Below are 20,372 nucleotides of genomic sequence, written 5' to 3' on the forward strand. Positions count from 1 at the left end.
ATATTTGTGCTGGATTTTTTGGGCGATGACACAAAGGTGGAGCCAAAAGACACTTTCACATCCGTCCTGTTAAGAGTCTCTAGGCACATGATGAACTAGGAGGAGATTCTCCTCTTTGAAGTGCATCAGTTGTGTCTCAGGTCTTTGTTATGCACAGTGGCTGCAGGGGGGACCTTAGGACCCAGACCCCTGGTTCCTTCATTTAATTTGTTTGAGGAAGGGTGAAGGGTAAAGCCACTGGAATGATGAAACATGGTTACCAAACTCTCATTGTTTTTAAGGGGCGCCTGTATGTGTTCACGTTTCTCTTTAACTCTGAGCGCGGGGGGAAATTATAATTAATCTGTTAATGACAGTCGGGGCTGTCATAAGCTCAGGGAGTGTATAATAAATTGCTGTAATAAAAATTAAGATTGCATGCATCATTGAGGCCTTCAGAGGGTTTGTTTAATGTAGTTACAAAAATGGTAGCAGCTGATGTGGCGTCCACTGCTCTACCAGGAGAACGCTAATTTCTGAGTGACACTTAACCTGCTGTAGCTCAACCACAGCTGAGGGAGGTGAAGGGAAACCTAATGAGTTTTTCTTGAGTCCCATTTTGAGAACCACTGAACTGGATGGCCTGGTTTGTATCTGAAAGGCAAAAACTTGCATTGTTCTTGGGAAATTAATTATACCCTCTATCTACCCAATCTACCCAATTCAAGTAAAATTTTGGTCAGTGAACGATGGGTCTGAGGACTCAAACTTTAGACAAATCACCACATGCTCTGAAAAGTCATGTGGGGGTTAAAGGTTGGGTTGTTCACTTGTCCCTCTTCCCCTTAACTGGAACATGAAAGATGCTGCATCGTTTGTAACACGCTCTCTGAGGGGTCAGTGTAGTTACAGCAGCAGAGGACTTCCTCTTCTTTGATGAGAGACAATGCTTCCTCTGTGGTGCAGGGTCCCATTAGAGGAGAGCCCTCGACTTTTGCCCTGGAGGAAAAGAAAGAACAAATCTTAAACATCGAACATTTAGAGGATTATCATTTTAGATGATGAACTCCTACTGTTAACGCTGCCTGATAAGGATACCACTTCAAGTGTTCATGTTCATGCACGATGTCCAGTTCAACTGTGGTCTGTTGACATACCAAACAGGGGTTGGCTGAACGGTTTCCTGTCTAGTCAGCATGGCTGTGTCACCTCTTTTGGCCCTTTCAACCAGAGATATTTGTCGAGGAGGAGGCTTGGAGCCTTATCTTTGGTTACGTTGTTTGGGACACAAGGGGCCTCGTTTAGGATTTAGCCTGCGGGCAAGCTGGTATATTGCACTTGTAGCCTGACACCAGTTGACACAGCATAGTTGCCCAGGTCACCCTACAAAAACATTGCCCCCTTTCTGGATGAAACCACCGAACAATGGCGATAATTTTGTTGACAGACAGCATGCTCTAATTGAGACTAAGCTCACTTGTCTCACAGATTTTGTAGTGAACTTTAAAGCAATAACATCCTTCCTGTTCTGCTTTTAACCTTAGCAAGATACTTGTTTGTTAAGGAAAGTCTCAGGTCACATTGATGAATAAATTATGAAAAACAAACTACAATATGGTAAATTGCTAATCTTGCACAGGTATTTGTTTTAAAATATCACATTCAGTTTAAGCCTAGGCTTTCAAAACTGTAACTAGAAGTCTGTGGCTGAAACATAAAGCCTCTGAGCCGACTCTAATGGGGCCTCAGTGGAAAGGAGACTGCAGCAGCAGATCCTCCACTGCGATTCATCTCTATTGTTTTGCTGGTTTGTTACCTTTCTCTCAAAGAGCCTATTGCTCCCGTGGCTCCCACAACAATTATCACCCGCTTGTCTCTCAGCTTATCTGCGCACACCGTGCTGTTGATTCGGCTTCTCTTCTCATTGTCCTCTCCTTTCTATTTACCTTTTCCATTATGTCGTATTAGTTATATTCTGTATAAACCTGTTATGCATCACCCACTGGCCATGAAAGATAATTATAGTTCAAAAGAAGCAAAGGGCTTAATTTTCGAAATTAAGTGAAATTTAATAATTCTTCCCTCAGTCCTGGCAGTTATTAATGGCTGTGGGCAGACAAGGCAAAAATATAATGTACATGCAGCTCAACTGCTTTTATGGTAGATAAACAATGCTTTGTTGTTTTTTCAAACAATGTTGGTTATGAAAAACTACGAGAGGAGGATATAACATAGATTTGCATTATTGTATTTTCTGTAACTCCAGTGTCACTTAAAGGTTTCTATCAAATAACATATTAAACAAATAGGCAGTGTACACACACACATATATATATGACCAAAGCAGCTAGCACCACCCCCAAAGGACCAACAACTTTTTCATACATTTACGGAAAATATAATCATTCTTTTTAATTACTGCACCTAGGCACTCTATTAAAATTCTAATTCACCTCATCCACCTCGATTGATCTGTTCACAGTGGGTGGCTGTGGTGAAATGCACTGTATAATATTCATGCTGGTACGCCTTGGTTGTGCTGTGTGTCAGAAGCCATCTTGCAGCGAATCCCTCACCCACCTTGGAGCGCAGCCTGTGGAACTGATGAGGTGAAGAGCATTGCTCTGCAGCTCCATGCTAGTAATCACGGGACTGAAGAAACACATACATCATCTGCCACACAGGTTGGCATGGCGAGTGAAAAGCTTTCACATCACGTAAAATGTTGGACAAATGATGGCCATACGTATGTTTGTCTCCTCACAGATGGCTGTGCATCTTCAGTCAGGAAAAAAGCTGAGCCTGGCACTTATTCCCCTCCCCCAATCCACTCCTCTTGCTCCCTCTTCCTCTCTCCCTCCATCAGTCTTTTGTAGCACGTCCCTTTTTTTTGCCTCTCCTCTGCAGGAGGTTTGATATTGGCAACACAGTTAGTGCCCTCCACGGAAATAACAGTGGAAAAGATGACATAAATTATTTGCCAATTGTTTGACACATGCAGGGCATTGTCCTTGCTATAATCATCAGCACTCTGTCACCTGAAGGTATGAACGGTGCCACTGCTGCTTTGTGTCTCTGCTAAACCTCTTGGGCTGTTCAGGGATCCTGCTCTCTTCAGTAAAAAGTATACGATGCACTTTCTTCCAAGCAGCAAGGAGGAATGGATCACAATCATGCTGTTAAATTGTAGGTCTTCTGCATTGGCATTTACACATGTGAAAAAAAGAACAACCCAAAACCAGTCAAGTGAATTAACAATAATGGAACCTAAACTGCACTGACACCTTATTGGCTGACTGGCACCCAGTTTGCTCATCCGCAGCCAAGTTACACTTAGAAAATGCCATCGTCTCAGTGTTGTTGAAGCACTGGTAAATATTTAATACCATGAACTCATGAGAAGCAGCAGGGACAGATAGCCACCAGTGCTTTTAAAATGATCCCGTTTTAATGGCACTGTAGAGGACAAGGTGACTTCTTATACTCCACGGTGCTTTATGTTATAAAAAAAGGCAGCAGCAGTCTTTCTTTAGCAAAACGGTCATTTCCCCACATGGAATCCTTTTTTCAGAGCAAACTCTGCTATATTGCCAAAATCCCACCAAGCAGCAGCGAAAAGTTGGAGATAGTTTAACTTAAAGGCCAGATAATACCTGCAGCCAATCAGTAAACAGATTCCTGTAACTCCTAAGACATGTCCCGTGTTACAAAGAATTTCTTCCAGCCAGAATCACATCAACACGCCTAATGGCTGCAGAAAAATGTTATTATCCTAGCATGCCTCACTTTGATGCAAAGTCTTACTCATTGTTATTATTATTGTTATATTAACAAAACATTGAGCTGTCATGAACCCCAAATACATGAAGCAATTACACACATGCCTTTAAAATAGTACAAATCGTTGGTGATAATTATTCAAAATATTATTATAGAACAGTTCTAGTTTGTAAAGAAGATTGCTTCACTGTGAAAAATGTGAGAAATAAAACGAGAACAGTGTTTTTACATGTAAAGTGATTTCATCCCAACTCATTCATTGTGCCTTTTTGATTGAAAGTAAATGTATTCATGTAAATCACTGAAAATGTTAAGCATAAGACATAAATGAGATAAAGGGCATTTGCACTTCAGCTGGCTTTCGCTGTAGCTTGTCTCTACATGATATTAAAAAAAAGTTATTTTACTGATAAAACATGCTCATTGTATTCACAGATCAATAGAGGGACTCCAGAGGGTTTTAAATACTAACATACTTTATATTATGATCAACTAACTGTGAGAAAGAACATCGCAGCTGGTTGGCACTCCATCAGATTTTGTATATTTGAAATATGCCAGCATGTTTTGTACACAATCAGGCTAAAGCAAAAAATTTCAACTGTAACTGCTAAATTTGTCCAGGCCTGCTCAGCAGTTTGCAATCAGTAATGAAAGGCATCAAGTACATATATATATATACAGAGTTTTCTAGCCTTATTTCCCCAGGCAAGGAAACTACATCCAGCAGTCTTTGTCTTTCCATTTACAGTGGTAGCTGCATGCATGTGAGAGTAAGAGACTGTGAGAGAAAACAATGTTAGTCTATGTGCATGAGTGTTTGGTTTATTTTCAAAGAGCTTTCCAATGTCAGTACGAGACACATTTTAGTTAGCCAATGTAAAGACTATTGTTATTAAACTGTGGAGGGTGATGCATTTCAGTTTGTATATAACATCGACAGTAAAGAAAATATCCAAGTGGCGTGATTTCAAATAGGCTCCAGCTGATTGCATGCACAGTACACAACATATTACAGTGCATGGATATGAGCTATAATGCTGGATCAATACGTGATTTAGCCAGATGAAGAATGATGTGCAGCTCAGTGCGGGAAAATGCAGCAAGAGACAAAAACGGTCCCTCCTCATGAAAGATGCTCATTATCAATGGGGGAGGTGTTTTGTCTAGATGTAATGAGATACTGTCATGCTGTGGTACAGTGCAGAACAAGCAGAGCCACCCCTATGCAGCCTGTACCATTCTATAATGTCCTTGCCCTTGATCAGTTCCCGCTGCCTTCAATTGCACTGAAACCCATTATAAATTAATCACCTCGTCTTGCAATTTGCATAAAACACACACAGCACCATTTCCATTCACCTCTATCTATGAACTGGATTAGGAGAAACTGCATTAAATGGCACATTAAAGAAGAGGAAGCCGGTCTGTAGCGAAAGGCGATAATTCGGTGACAATGGCAGCAGAGCAATTCCTGAGAGCAGTATAATTAATGTATGCCTTGCAACCCTACATGGGGAACAGCTCAGTGCGTTTGGGAACAGAAAGAAAGAAATTTCTCCCATGAGTCCTCCTGTTCCCTCTTGCTCTCTGTAATTTTGTCGGCATAATACAATATGATTTTCCTGCCATGGCTTTTTATGTTTTGACAAATCTTTGCATACAGAATTATATTGAGATTCCAAAAGGATTTACACGTCTCATTTTGTGTGTTTATTTTGGCTGCACGAGGCAGTGCGATGTGTACCTGCTCGCTCAAATTATAACAGATTTGCCCCGGCGAGATGAGGTAATCAGCCATTCGAAAATGCCCAGCTATTACTCAGACAACGAGGAGCCAGTCAAGACAATAAACTTAACTGAAAGACTGAAGATTGATCACAGAGTTTTTTATTTAGACAAACACGACTTAGAGAAAAAGGCAATTCATCTGATCTGTCCTGGTGTATTTTCCCTATGAATCAGCAAAAACAGAGAGGCCATCCCTGACTTGGATTAGAAAAAAGGGTATAAATCATGTAATTATGTTGTCAAAACAACATCTGATCTTTGCACACACACGTTTGCTTACCTATAAAAAAGTGCTTTAATCTTTATGCTCTGTTTAGATGTTCCTAATTAATCTAGTTTTCACACTCGCCAATCGCTCCCTGAATTATAAGCAGAAAATGAACTGAGCATCCAAAACAAATATGTAGTTTGACGTGAAGTACTCAATATCTTCCCAGGGTAACATTTTTTATTATCCCTACCAGGCGTCGTGCATGTCTGTCCTCAGCTTATCTTGCACACTATTCATCCACCAGCCTTATTTATTTTTGCGCAAATTTATGACTGTATGCTTAAGAATCTCCTGGTTATTCACAGTTACAATTTTATTGACTGCCCTGTTTAATTCCGTTATCGACTGTTGACTAGTGACCGCAAGTCATCAACAACTGCTTCAGTAGCAAAAAGGCGTTCTGGCAAGAAAAAACTAAAAAAACCTGTTTTAGTAAGCCACTTTAACACATGCATTGCAAGTCTGACATCATTTTGACAATACCTGATGGAACAGTATGTGAGAACAAATCCGTTGGATCCAACACCAAAGGACTTTACTGTGCCAGCTTCCTAGAGCAAAACCCATGTAATGTCTGATTGCGAGTCGACGTGTTAAAGACACTTCTATCAGAAACCTTAAGAAAACCAACATCTGAGGGTGAAGAAGAATGGTGATTTACACAAAGACGGCAACTAAAATGTTGAACTGGAGAGACGACGAGATTCGGATTCTGTTGGTAAGGGCTCAGTGTTACAGAAACTCTGGTTAAGCAACAACTCAGTCTTAGCCCGACAGTTAGCTTGACCGTTACTCTTATGTTTGCCAGCATAACTTGCCAAACTAAACCTGAACTATGTTGAACTTGCTTTATGGAACCGAATCAACTCAAAAATGAGTCACACTAACATAAATAAGCCTGGCTTATATGGTAAACTACTGAAACTCTACTGAGTGCACTTTTCTAGTTTTGTCTGTTTTACTGCAGTTGCCAATACAAATATAGTGCACTGGCTTGCAGTTCTTTAGTCGGTAATTTCTCTGTCATAAAGCTATTAAAATATTTGAAGACAGTGGGCCAAAAAAAGAGAAAAGCACACGCAGTGTAATTATGAAATGATCCGGCTGTGTAATGGACATCAGGCTTGTAAAACTGCCTGCCCAACAATTCAGTTTGGCAGCGAGGAGTCTGTATTAACAACACAACAGTAGTTATTCTCCCAGTGCTTTCCTAAATGTCACAGTTTGCATTTGTCAGATTGCAATGCATCACTTAGAGGGGGGTGATGGGAAACCCTCCAAGAGTAACCTTGAATGGCAGCCAATCGGCACGGGACCAATGGCCTCCCATTCCTCTGCTTCACTGCACTGCACTGGTTCTGCACTCTACAGTATATTTAAACACATGCCGACACCCAAGAGGAGGAGAAATAGCACCTGACCTCTTGAAACTGATAGCCTCGCAAGCAAGGGAGAGGGGAAATTGTTTAATGAAGATGGATCACGGTGATGGCTTTACATTTCATTTCTTAACAGCGGGCATACGGCTTTATTACAGCCAGTCCTCACCTTTGTCCTGTCCCTCTCAGACGAGACACTCAGGAGGCCCTGTGTACTTACTTTAGTTTGGTTTTAGTGCCCTTTTTTGGGAGTTGTATGTCTGTGTGTGTGCCTCTTGAATGTAAAAATCTGCCTACATCGTAGAACTTGCTTAGCTGGCTATAGTCAACAGGGAAATGTTGACAATTCAGCTCAGTTCCATCTGGCCACATTCTTCCTGGTCTAGCTGCTCTGTGAGGTCTCCTGTGAAATGATGTCCTCTATCAGCAGTGAATGTCACAAGCCCTCCACCATTACTGTGGAATAGGATCCCTACAGACTGTGTGGAAAGAAAGGGTTTTAACATTGTATCTTATTCAACTTGTTCCCTCCCCCATATACTATAAGTAATAAGATTCACCTACAGTTGTGTCTTGGATTAAATCAAGCTATATGCATGTTAATGCCAGAGAACAGAGCGTTACGAACGAGTAAAAAACAGTGATTCAGAAAATATGTATGTTTTGATCGAGGCTCTGTTGTCTGACCACATCGGAAGGTAAAAGTGTGTATGGTTGTTCTTGATAACCAAACTTGAAGGTGAGGTGATACTCAAAAAAAATGGGGATAATGCAGCCTTCATAGTTTTGCACTCTGTTGTACACCAAAGTAGTTGTGTGAAGACTAAATGCAACCCCGCAATTTCAATGTCAGAATGACGTGGGGGAGGGGATTTCAGAGACTGTTCAACCCCCTGATAAGCACTTTATTTGGATGCCAAGTCGAACACTGTTACGTTTCGTATACCAACACAAATACATACAACTTATACAATGCATACATCGGTTACATACTATATATAAATATTAGTATTTATCCAATACATTTTAATACATTGACCATGAGCACTATTTTCAAACAGTTTTACAAATGCATAGCTTCATTACTTGCTTCCACATTCAGGGTTTGACATACATAGGTAAACAAGTCTTAAACACACCAACTGGGTGCATTAAAACAGAAACTGATGTAATATTACTCCTGGCCTACTGAGGACCTTTACTCTGATTTAACAAATTTACAGACTTAAAGGATTTCCGTGACTTATTTTTTGTAGCGAACAAGAAAACATATATTTTTTAATGAAATTGTCTTGTGTGAGAGATTTAATCTGAATGAACTGAATGAGTTGAAGCTTAGTAAACTTCAGTCAGAGTTGTGGTAGTGTATGTGTCATCAAGTTCAACCATTCTATAAAAAGATCATGTAAAAAGAACCAGCTGTACTGTATAATGCTATAAATACCAGCAGCTTTTTAGAACCTGCCATGTGCTTGGGAACGGCTAAGGTCAATTCCAACCCGACTTTCCACACTGACTTTTTTCACTATGAAAATAGTGCTTTAAAATATATTATACGTTTGCATTAAATTTGTATAAACCCACAAAACCCATTGCACCGTGGGTTGGAGAGAAACGTATTTTCAATTCCTCTGTATGTTTGGCACATATTGCAGAACTGACAATAAAGCTGACTTTGACTTTGATAACCTACCTACCATTGTGATTACTGGGTTAATATGGCAGACTCTTAACTCACCCTCATACTCGTGATCAGCTCATTTGCATAAAGAGCAATGCTGTGGATGTCTGAGATGGAGCACGGTCTGCACCTCTGAACCCTGGACCATAGGCCAAGGGTTCAAATGGACAACAGAGCCCTTGGGCAGAAAATCTGAACCCTTCTCACCTTAGATGACAAACCTAAAGGGCATCAGCAGTGCAATGTTTCCCTGAAACTGTGCAACCCACTAGTTGTATTGCATATTTTTGTCACATCATGGAGAGATTTGAATCCATTTACAGCAACAAACATTCTGAGGATTTGCTGCTGTGCTGCAACAAATTCAATTTAGAACCACAGGTAATTCATTTCCGTCCGGTATAGAGATTCAGATGCACATGGGCCACATTCCTGGTACAATGGTGGGTGAATTTTAAATGAAAGTTAAAATAAGTTTCAAGTCATCAAAAAAAAAAATCTGAGCTTGTTCTGGTCGTGAACCAAAGGGAGCATTTGTCTGTTATAATAAAGATATGAGTCATGCAGTACACAGCTCGCTAGTCTTAATTAGGTGGTTACCATCAAAATGGGAATTGTATCATCACATTGGTAAGTGTACCACAACATGCTCGCCGCTAACCTTATACATTTATGAATTTCAATATTAACGAGGGCATAGAATACTTACAGGAATAATTAATGCCGGACTAAATTGAGTTTGAAAAGCCTGTGGTTTACCGTGTCATTGGTGCACACTGTCAGCCAATTGCAGAGGCTGAGAGACTGGGAGGGTCATTGTGTAATGTCCATGCGATGAGTAGTGCTGCTTTACGACTTCCATTTGCTCCAATGCGGGCAGCCTTCCCACTGGTCCTCACTAATGATGCCTCTCTAATGCTGCATGGAAGAGCAGAGGAGGGTAATGTAAGTGGAGATAGGGGAGCCACTTGGGTAAAAATTAAAACACGATAATTGATAATATTTCTGTGTAGCTTAACGGAATTGCTTCATATCGTGTTCAACAGGATTATCAATGAATAATTAATGAAACACACAGATATTTTATAATTGAACTATATGAGCATCGGGTGTTGGTCTGCAGGAGGCAAAGGATAAAACAAATGCTCCCCATGAAAGGGATACTCTTATTCAGAGCATTTTAAGTGCAGGCTTTGTTTTATACTGCTTTTATGAATAAAAATCAGTGTTATGAATAAATTATGATGTAAAAGGCTGCCCACCTGCCTCTACGTTTCTCCACTTCTCCACATTACTAGCATGGAAACCAAACAAATCTGCCAAGCTCGTGTTTAGTTTGCTTTGGCAGATAAGTCTGGGCCCCCTCCAGTTCAGACACATTTCCAGCTGACCTGGCCCTGTGCCGATCAACCGTTTATCTCATGTGGGGTGGGTTTGAGATGATGTCTGACAGAGAAGCATCATGCTAGAATATAGTTACAGAACGTAGTTACTGAACATAACTGGCTCTCTTTGTCCATCACAACTTACCAAGCTCACAAAACTCAAACAGTCAAACCCGGCATGTATTGCTTATTTCTCAACTCAAATATCTTCAGGAACACATTTAAGTGTACTGTTTAGCTGTTAATATGAGAAAGTTTGTGACCTGGCTGCCTTTTTTTCCCCTGCTTCATAATGGACCAAGCAAGTCCACAACTTGCCTGTGTCACTCAGCGCTACGTCTTTTCTTTGCTCTGATTGGCCGTTGGTCTATCTAATTGCGTCCAGAGGCACTTTGGTATGCACCATTGATAACGCCCCTTGGAAATCATGCTATTTGAGAGGGATGATGCCAGGCTGCATTATTACCACAATGACTTGTGATTAGAAGACTCATCTTGTTAACATGCTGAGAGCTCACAGTAGCACATATGTGGCCTCTTATAGGTACATGATGTCCTTCTATATGTTTTTCATGGGGTCTGAAACATATGCCCTTTTTAATCTCCATGCTATTAGCAGCGCTTAGTTTTGCCTAGGTATGCTGTTTTATAGGTGCACTATAGTAAAGGAAATGGGTTAATAGTCATCGAGGCTCAGCTATAGGTGAAGTGGAGGAGTCATTAGAGTCAACCCCATGTGCACAGTGTCATGGCGCTTTAGGCTTTGGACACGTTGTGCTTCGGAAGTAAAATAATTGCAGGAAGCGAGCGACTAAGCCATGCCGGTCTGAGGTAGATAGGGCAGCAGACAGGAGCTGGACTATTCAGCCATGATGATGATTTCCTCTGCCGTGCCCCTTCTGATCCAGCTGTCCCTTATATCAAAGATGTTCTGTTTATGTTTGGAAATCAATTGATATTGTGCATGATGGATGAGCTGTTGGCAGACATGCCCTCTCTTTGGAGTGGAGTCAGAGGTGGCCCGATTTAATGGATAGCTTGTCGGCTTCGAAACTAACTGTGCAACTATACTGAAGCGTAAAATATACAGCTGGTGGAGGGTGGTGTTGGCTTACTGATATGTCATGATATAGATGATACTGTGAACATGATGGGCGAAGTGATATAGTCCCTTCTTCAATTCAAAGTACCCTCAGATGGGATATATTACATTTTATGTCTTGGAAAGTGTCTGCAGCTATCACACTTAAAACAGGGGTAAATATTTTTGTGAAGACATAGTGTGACTTATCGCACAGAGGAGCCTCATTTTCCACACATTATAAAATCTGTCACAAACATGATGCTTCACAAACATTGCCTGTTCAGACCGTTTGGTTTCAGGCATGTAATAGGTAGATTATTAGACGCTGGAGTGGTTTTTAATGGATCCGCTGGTGCTTCTGCTTTCAGATAGTCTGGGATGTATAAGACAGATAGGTGGTCTAGATTAGATAAAGCTGTGTGTGTGTGTGTGTCTTCCCGGTCTTATACAAATAGGGAGAGCCCAGCAATAGCCATCGTCTGAACGTGCACTTTCATCCTGGTGCATTTTCTTGCCTCCAGCGATGGGAGTGGATGACCTTTTACTGTCAACTTCTAACATGACAAATTACAGAGGCTGGATGACCGTGTTTTTTAGGAATGCAAGAGTTCACTGCCTGGTCAGGCCGCTAGCAGGGCAGTGGACCCCTACAATGGAGACAGATGTATTAATTGATAGATAATAGTCATAGATATATTGACTGGGGGGCTCCATATTTTGAGGCCAGAAATGTGATAGCCAAAGAAGCCTTTAAAGGGTTTCGCTATTCCCTTCCCACAGGGGATGCCTGAGCAGTACAAACCTGCACAGAAACTAGATCATGTACCCAACATCAGAGCAGAAGACTCCTGGGACAAACCTCCACTGTGCTTCCATTGGCTTTGTCTGAATATAAAGACAAAATTAGGTGCAACTATTTCTTCAGGGTTGCTTGTGTGCATTTTTCTTTTTTTTTTTCCTCCACAGGCTTGTGGTGAAAGCTAAGAAGGTGTGCATGACATGTCTTGGCTAGTGATGCAGAGGTGGCTCACATGGTCTGCTCTGTTGTGTGATGTCTGCCCTGTTTAATTGGAGATCAGCTGGGCCAAATGTAGCGAGAGCTTTGCTTTCTGACCTCATCGGGCTGATCTGTGCCATCCATTCAGCCCACTCTCTTGCAACCACATCAGTCACCAGCCTGTCAGTTTGCACAAACAGCTAGTAAGTATTTATTGTACTGATTACGTGTGCTACACTGACTTGCCAAGGGCCAGTCTTTAAAGATGCACACCTGACGCTTACTTTACAGCACTTCCTGCCAATAGATGCGGTGAGGTCATTGATACGTTTAATGCTGACCAGACTGACAACTATGTGATCAGGGTCATTTGTAAGGCACAGTGAAGGCTTTTGTTTCTCTCATCAGATGTGCAGCCATGTGGAAATCATTACATATTTACTTGCAGTGTTCGTTCTGCCCCACACAGATTGGATCATTATACGTTCCTCATTTGTTCAACGACACTTCTGTATTATGCAAATGCTCATTGTAATGGATTTAGTCCCATAGACCAAATATTACAGGCATAGTTATCACATATTGCAGTGTAGCCAACAGTTAGTGAGCTGAGAAAATGAAACCGAAATTGCCCAACATCCCATTCACATTTGGTCGAAGTGAGCATTCTGCGTTGTGGTAAGAATGATTATTTTATCCCTGGGGTTTTGAAACACTCCTAAACAATCAGACGGCTTTCCATGCAAGCAGAAATTCATGTTGGCGATGCTATTAACTCAGGCCCTGTTGGACTTCAGTACAGTTATTCCATAAGAATTAATTGCACTCAGTACATATAGTACAGCAAGTGTTTGCTGTGTCGCCATTAATCGCATATTTTATTTGACTAATTTCTTCATCATAAACAGCTTGGCAGCAAACGCAGCAAAATCAGAGGCCTATAATTTTGTTATAGCACAATTATTTTACATTTTACTGTAGATAAAACATAATAAAGATCGGAGTAACACACTGAGGTGTAGAGGAGGTTGAGAAACTGAACACACATCTGTTTGCTATTTTCACCACTGAACTGGAAAGACATAGTCCTGGGTGCTTTTAGTATGGAGAAACAAATGTTTGGCTAATAAAATCTCTCATGCAGACTGAGGGGCTCAACCACACTGTGGCAATATCACTGAAGGCTACCTAGATTCATGGCTAGTCCTCCAATAAAATAAACAGCCAATAAAACATCAGACTGGGACTCCCCTGACAGCACTTTAACATCATTACACTTTCAACAGACTTTCATTGAAAACTTGAATATATATTTGACTGTTCCCTATTACTTGTAGTCAACCACATGGGTCCAGACAGGGTTTTATGGCCGTCTACTTAATATCACATATCTCAATCCTCTGTGTGAAGTGCTGCAAGCTCAGTGAGTGTGAGCATCTTGTGGGGAGATCTGGGGACGATTTGCGCTCACCATTGCTTACATAAACTCCACTTCCACCTAATCAGTCTGCCTTGACATCAGTAGCCAGAGAGCATATGGAGCGTATACATTTTCCATCCACAGAAGAATTCACAGGGACTTTTACCATCGGACAGGGAATTATATAACTGCAATTAAAAAATAATAACAGTCATACTAATATGATGACTCAATGATAGCAGATTATGGGAGAAAAACGTGCCCATTAAACAAAAAAAACCCCATTAAAGTCTAATTATGCAAATTGTTCCTAAATAAACTGTATCAGTGTTTGTGATCTGTTTTGTTTTCATGCTGAATCACTTTATTCTTTTCACGTTTAAAGAAATAAAACTATATATGGAATAGTACCGTTTTATCTGTAATAAATCAATCTGTACATGATATATGTGTAAAACTATGACAGACATACTGTAACTTGGATGTAATATGCAGTGGTATTATTAAATGATTGCTATGACATCTGTACCATTTTGACATGCAGTCCAGCCAAGAATCACTTTTGAACTAGCACTACTTTTTTTTCTTTTTTCGGAAACACCATCAGATCACTTTCTGTGAGGTTAATCCTTTTGACCTTTGGTGTTGCTACAGTATTTAACCTGGCGTGTATACAAAGGATTTTCAAGAGGATTACGGAGGTCCTTAATAGAGGATTAGCCAAATCCTCATGTTGTCTGTCCCAAATTCTATTACACCCAGGGATTAAACTATCAACAGTAGCTGAAGGCAGCTGGGTTAAGAGGGTGGCGTTAAAGACGTGTTGCTCTCCACATTCTAATTGGACTTAAGTAGCTTGTAAGCTTCACAACAGAGTGTAAAATGAAAGGGTTGTGTGCCACTTTCCACTGATATCAGTGAATAGTGGGAAGGTGTGAAAGACGTCACACCAGCAGAAACAGAAGAACATTTCCACTCTACTTTTTAAACTCTGAAGGTTGGATTTAGCTGGTTAAAGTCTGTAATTACAAGCTGATGACAGGATTGCGCATTCCATCAGTGTGTGTGTGTGTGTGTGGTGTGTGTGTGTGTGTGTGTGTGTGTGTGTGTGTGTGTGTGTGTGTGTGTGTGTGTGTGTGTGTGTGTGTGTGTCCTTCTGACACACTGAGGTGATGTCAGACTCCCCCTATAGGACTCCAGCGGTACTTCAGTACTTCAGAGAGGGGTGGAGACTACCCTCCACATTGATAAAGCATATCAACTAGTGAAAAATGTAATGACTACGCAGATTTTTCTGAATTTCCCCTCAGGGGATCGATACTAGCTTATTTTATCTCATCTTATCTTTTATTTGTTTGTTGTTAATAAACTTTATGTCTTATTAAATTATAGCAATTTACAGCAGAACATTATTTCTTGTTTTGACGCTGTATTGTTTACATATGCAGCAAATGGTTTATAGTTTGTGGTGCTGTTGTTGAGCTGTTTTGTTGTTGTCGCATTGTTTTAGTTGATGCACCTTAAAATCTGTCAACTCAGTGTTCATCCCATGTTATATTGTGAACGATAAGCTGACAAAAACACTATCACAAAAACACAGATTTTAGATGTAATTTAAACATTTGCTGAACCATTAAACAATACTACACCAAAACAACATGATATAATTATTGTAACATGTCAAAGATTGCTACGGCCGAACAAGACAATAATTAAATAAATAAAAAATCTGCATATTAATATTTGTAATCCATAGCGGTTATGCTTTATTTCATACATACATTCATTCATTCATGAATTCATTTTGAACCTAAAAACTGACAACTCACAGAATCTGTTATCATATGTATCATCACAATGACTTGTGAGTCTGTTATCATATGTATCATCACACTGAAGAACCTTCCCAACACCCTCACCACCTGCTTGCCTGTGATGAGACACTGAGAGGACCACTACTTTACACTTTAGCTCAGGCTGTAATGTGTGTTTGTTTGTTTGTTTGTGTGTGTGTGTGTGTGTATGTTGGCTAACCGACCGGCGGCCTAACCAAAGGCCAGCACACTCCTCTCTCCAGATCGTGTTCTTCATTGTTTCCTCCTCAAGAAAGACAAATAACTCAATTTGTTTGCAACTTACATTTTAAGGCATCCCGCTTGTCAACTGATATTCATGGAATTTCTGCGAGGGGCTTCACAGTGAGCCTGAGCAGAGACGCAGGGCGGCTGACAGCGCTAATGGCCATAAAGATAAGTGGAAGAATGTTGATGCTTGAGAAAGCCACAGGCAATGGAAGAGGATGAAAGAGAGAGTTCACCACTTAGACCGCTCCCTCACAATGGGGGGACACGACTAGTATTTATCAGCTCTCACACTTCCAATTACTCTCTTTAAATGCAGGGAATAAATAAAGCTGACGTACAATCCCACAAACCAGCACTGTTTTCGATGCCACTACATCATATTATGTCTTGAGATGTTTTTGACCTATTAACTGCTGTTTGAATGTGGTTTTGCAGCTACACCGAGGCCTAAATGAGCACAGAGACAGTAGAAATGAGATGTTGAGATTGTTGCTGCCTGCCAGCTCCTCTCTTCCTCTGTCTTTTATCTGTCTTTTTCTCCCTGTCCCTCCATCTGCTTCTCACTGAGGTTCAGCCAAAGTAAACACCATGTTCAGCGCCCTCAATCACAGGATCTCTCAGAGGAAGAGGGGGCAGTGCCGTGGCACAGTGCTGGTGGGCAGGCCCGCGGAGTGGGAGAGGAAGTAGGCCACAGCCTCAGAAATGTTCTATCATTCCAGCGCCAACAGGGAATTCACATCTATCAGAGCCTGTGCTCGCACACTCAAGTGCTCCTACTTGACATAAATATTTGCATGACATGGGCTGACATGGGAGATCCTATCATAAGTCATACAAACTCATCATAGCCCATTACAAGCAGCACTCTCGGTGACCACCAAGACTGACAGTGGCTAAGTAGAGAATAATGGGTGACTCCTGGACCGACAGCAGCTACAGTTACAGAGACATGGGATCATTCTGTCATCAGGTTTTTAAACAAAATGTCATCCCAGCTATTACATTGTCATTTTTAGCTGCTCTGTCACAGCCCTGCAAAACGTCCAGTGACGGATCGTTCTCCTGCTGAATGCCTCTCGGCGGTTATGTGCCTGTGCTCTTTCCCACGTACTTCAACCTTTGCCTGACTGCAGCACACATCACTCTCAATTGTGCTTTGTGTAGCAGCACGAGGAAGAGGAGCCTCTGTTATTTTTAGTGTATGAATGTGTCCGTGAGGTGTTGTGTGTTCACGACACGCCTATTCATTTTCACTTTTTGTCCATCATCACCTACTGTATTTGAGAGGAAGCCCCGGCTTTCATGCAGTGCAGGGGCCGGTTTGCGTACATTTTGGCACTTCCTTCATTTAGTACAAAAAAGAAAAATGCATGCTCTGTGACAATACAACTGCCTTGTTCTCCTGCTCAGCCTGCTCCTCTGATTCAAAGCGTGTGTTACAGATAGCTTTGGCTGGAAACCAGCACAGTTTGCCAAGCAGGTTATCCTGCTGTGCTCTTAAACATAAATCTACTGCTAAATAGTAACTCCTAGACATGCAGAGAAGTTGGTCTATGTAGCCTGAATAAAAAAACACTTATGGGGTGTTGGATTTGTGTTGGGTTAACCATAAGGGATTAAATATACGAGTAGAACAGGTCTAAAATGTTTCTAACATGCATGTAAATCTTAAATGTGTCTCACTCTCAGCTGGGAGCCTCTTTGCATTTCCTGTCATGTAATGAAAGGATGATTTTAACATCTAGATTCACATCTAAAGCCTGCAAGTACTTAAATCTTAGATATGGGATTACTTAATAAAATAATAGATATCAGTGTGGTCATTGCAGACGACTGTGATCAAGATAAGGATTATTTGCATGCATTCGTGCATTCGTGCTGTAGAGAATGATCACTGTCATCCCTGAACAATGGAGCTGATTTATGAAATATGGCAATACTGAGACATTCATGATTATTGATTGGTATTGTTAGCAGCTTTAAAAGAGCCATATGTCTTCATCTTCTGCAATGACACACGTATAACAAATAAGTTTACCACACTGTGTGAAACCCAAAGGCAACATTTAGGGTTCTGATACACATCACAGGGTTACTTCATTACATCTTGTGTCGGTATAGTGAGATTCTTGCATGAATTAGCAAAATAAATGAATACAAACCTTTTTCTTGACAAGCACATCCATAAAAAAACAGGCAGGAAAAGTTTGTTAATTAAATACAAATTAGTTCCTTATTAGACAGGTGTGTGCTTATTGTACTGTAATAAATGCAATATAATAATACACTTGGAACTTTACAGTTCAGCTTGGGAACAGCAACACTGCATGCGTTTTCAGGGTTCATGCATCTTAGTCAAGCGTGATTCCTCTTTGAAATGTGTTTATGAAAATAATCTATTCTCTATTTGTTTTGAATTGTCACAGACAGGAGGATGTTGCCTCCTCTCAAGGTTAGCGAACTTGCTCAGATGAATGGTTGCTTGAGACTGCGCTCGTATGTCAATGTTTACCCCATTAGTGACAGCTCCGAGGCAGTAGGCCACTTAATATTGTCTGCGTAGCCCCGACTGTCCCCGCGCGCTGGTTCAAAAGTTCAGCCACTTTCTCAAGGGTCTCATCGCATTCCCACCACATCTTGATTTTCAAAGCTACATGGAGAGACTGGACCTGTCAGGAGAGATACCACAAAAAAAAACATGATGAAACACAGGTTTGGAGCCAGGGCCCGTTAGGCCAACAAAGCTGCCTCCTGGCTCTCTGGTTAGGGGGTCTGGACGATGGAGCTCATATAAAGGCTGTGTAGTGGTCCAGGGCAGGGCTGCCTGCATCAAGCTAGAGGAGGAATTGATTGTTCTGGAAACTGATGAAGCTCAGGCACAATTAGATTGCAAGGCAGTGCTGTGAGGTGAGAGAGCACACTGCCTGCCTCACTGTTGATTGATGGTAAAATAATAACCACTGCGCATTAACTAAAGAGTTCACCACGAGGTTAAGGTGGGCCAAAAATTGCTGCTCTTATTAGATTCCGATATGACTTGCGATGGAAAAAGATTATTTTCATTGTGGCAGTGGACAGTCATTTTGCATGCAGTGGGGTGGTTTTCATACTGTATGTTGGTGTCAAACGTCTACATGAGGGGTTTGAGTCAGCAGGGCAAATTGGGTCAGGAGTCACACCAGGACATCAGCGAATGTTATTCTGACATTCCAGCCTACAAAAAACAGATGTGAAACTTATTCAAATACAATCACTCACACTGAAGGTCACATAGGGTCCCTTTATGTTTCACAGTTTCCTCATATCTCCCACACTGCATCAATGTCCGCTCAAAAATGTAGCTCCTAAAAAGCCCGGGGAGCATCAGTTCATCTTATTACTGGACTTCAAGATGAATATCCTCTTTCATACACATGTCATGGAGCCAAACCAGTGAGTGCACAACCATATTATAATATATATGTAAAGAAATGTGCAGCTCATGGACAGGTGGAAATTTCACAATCTATCCACAGCTTAGATAAGGATTATGGAGGCCAAATAGTCAAACAACAAATGTATTTTGTGTGAGTGTTTCCTCAATGTGTGGTCCAAAACAATTTCTCCCTCCTGCTCATAGTGTGTAATCCTGCTGGTCATTTGTTAGCTGGTGCATCTCCCATGTGGAAGCGAGGCCGCTGGCAGAGTGTTGGGGTATACAGGAGGTGAAAGCGTATAGTAGCATATCAGAGCTTGGGGATTCACGCTCATTTATCTCCATTTCTCGCACACGGTGTCTAGTAATAAAGGCTCAAGTGAAAATGGTGTTTATCATTGGAATGACAACATCTCCCAGATGCTGCAAGGAGAAATCAAGAGAATAGATAACGCATTACAATAACAAGTTCTTACTCTGTGGAGAATCCAATTAGGAGAGCCTTACATCATGATAATCTCGCGGAGGTGGACTGGTTAATTTAGACCGGTGGATAACAGAGCAGAGGGAGGTCTGGTCCTGGGGATCAGGGTTAGATGCAGTTAGACTTGCTGCATACATCAGCGGCTATCTAGTGTGGGGAGGCTTACCCCCTAGTGGTTTAGAGGAGGAATAGAAGCCTGAGCAGCTTTTAATACACATTATGGAAACTGTGTTTAAATGCTGATTACTGCAATAGAGTGAAATAGCCTGAAATTGTATTTGAGAAATACAGTTGAGTTCATTTACAGCTAAGTAATATTAATTGTGGGGTTTATGCTGCAGCGACCAGCCGGGAAGGTTTTCCATGCACTTTTTATGTGCAGATGTTCATATGTGCATATGCCAGGACTGGCTGTGATGATGGGATATGTTGTTGTGTTGTTGTTGAGTGGGTGCACCGCTGGGCCTGTCTGTTCTGGTGTGCTGGTTTCCTGCTGCTCAGCATTTCGCAGGGCCTCAGGGGGACACAGGGGGGACATATGACTGGGCCACGCAAAGCTGAGCTAGTCACTCCTATCGTTCCGCAACAGACACATCCCTTTGGCGTCCTTCTGTCTCTCCAT

Source organism: Echiichthys vipera (genome assembly GCF_963691815.1).
Source record: "Echiichthys vipera genome assembly, chromosome: 10".
Lineage (NCBI taxonomy): Eukaryota > Metazoa > Chordata > Actinopteri > Perciformes > Trachinidae > Echiichthys > Echiichthys vipera.